Source organism: Entamoeba invadens, assembly GCF_000330505.1.
Source record: "Entamoeba invadens IP1 unplaced genomic scaffold scaff_1105074726131, whole genome shotgun sequence".
Lineage (NCBI taxonomy): Eukaryota > Evosea > Mastigamoebida > Endamoebidae > Entamoeba > Entamoeba invadens.
The window spans coordinates 50,546-51,594 of record NW_004191820.1 but is presented as its reverse complement, the minus strand read 5'-3'; positions in this window follow the sequence as shown (position 1 = coordinate 51,594).

Genomic DNA, 1,049 nt, shown 5'->3' with positions numbered 1-1,049 from the left:
TTTGTTTTTTATATTGATTTATTTTCCGTTGTTTAATACGTTTAATAATTATCAATAATTTACTGAATGCCTTATGTTTTAATAATTTATTTATATTTTACTTTATTTTCATTTATTGCGTGAGTCACTTTTAATGCTGAACGAAAAGTGACTTATCAAATCAACCGAATGAGTAAAGAAAACTACAATGGCTTTTTTTGAAAAAAAAGAATGATCGATTTAATTGAATGGTTGTGTTGAAGTTAAACAAGGTTGAACAAAAGAATAATATTTTATAATTTAATAACAATAAATAATAATAAACTTACTATTATAACTCACATCAAGCTGTCGTTCATTCATACTTTATACAACACATTCATTTTTTTATCCCGAAAAATAATTGTTTTTAAGACCAAATAATAAGAAAATTACACATTTATTTATATATTTGCCCGTTTTATTGTATAAAATCCGCTTAATATTCAATAGCTTAAATTAGTCTGGTCCCTGATTTTTCCTGTGGTCCCTATTAATTCCGCTATCTGTATATTATTTTTTGTACATACAGTAGGGGAGTGAGGGGCTTGACCTATACTTTTAATGGTTTATTTACTATATTTAAATAAAAACTATTTTTAATGTTCTATTTAAAAACACAACCTTGACTTATAAGTTATAGTTTATAAACCATAAAAGTATTGGTTCATCATTAGCATAAAGTCGGAACTTGAAATTGTATTAAAAACGACTTGGGTGTTTGTTAGTTGTTAGTTCTCAATAAAGTCATCGGTAGGCGTTAGTCTTTATGTTTGATATGGCTCTCGTTGTTGGCAACTTTTGGATATTCCAAGGCAAACTTTCCTCTTCGGATTTGACCAAATATGTTGGGATAGGCGGAAGAACAAACAATTCCAAGTGTTCTCTGGTATAAACACCATTGGCTTCCAGTAACAATCTGGAAGCCTCTTTTATAGAAACGAACATTCTTTTGATCTTGCCAATATTGACTCCAATAACACCAGAACGCTTATATGATGCAATAATGATGTTTTTGTTGCTTTGCTCTC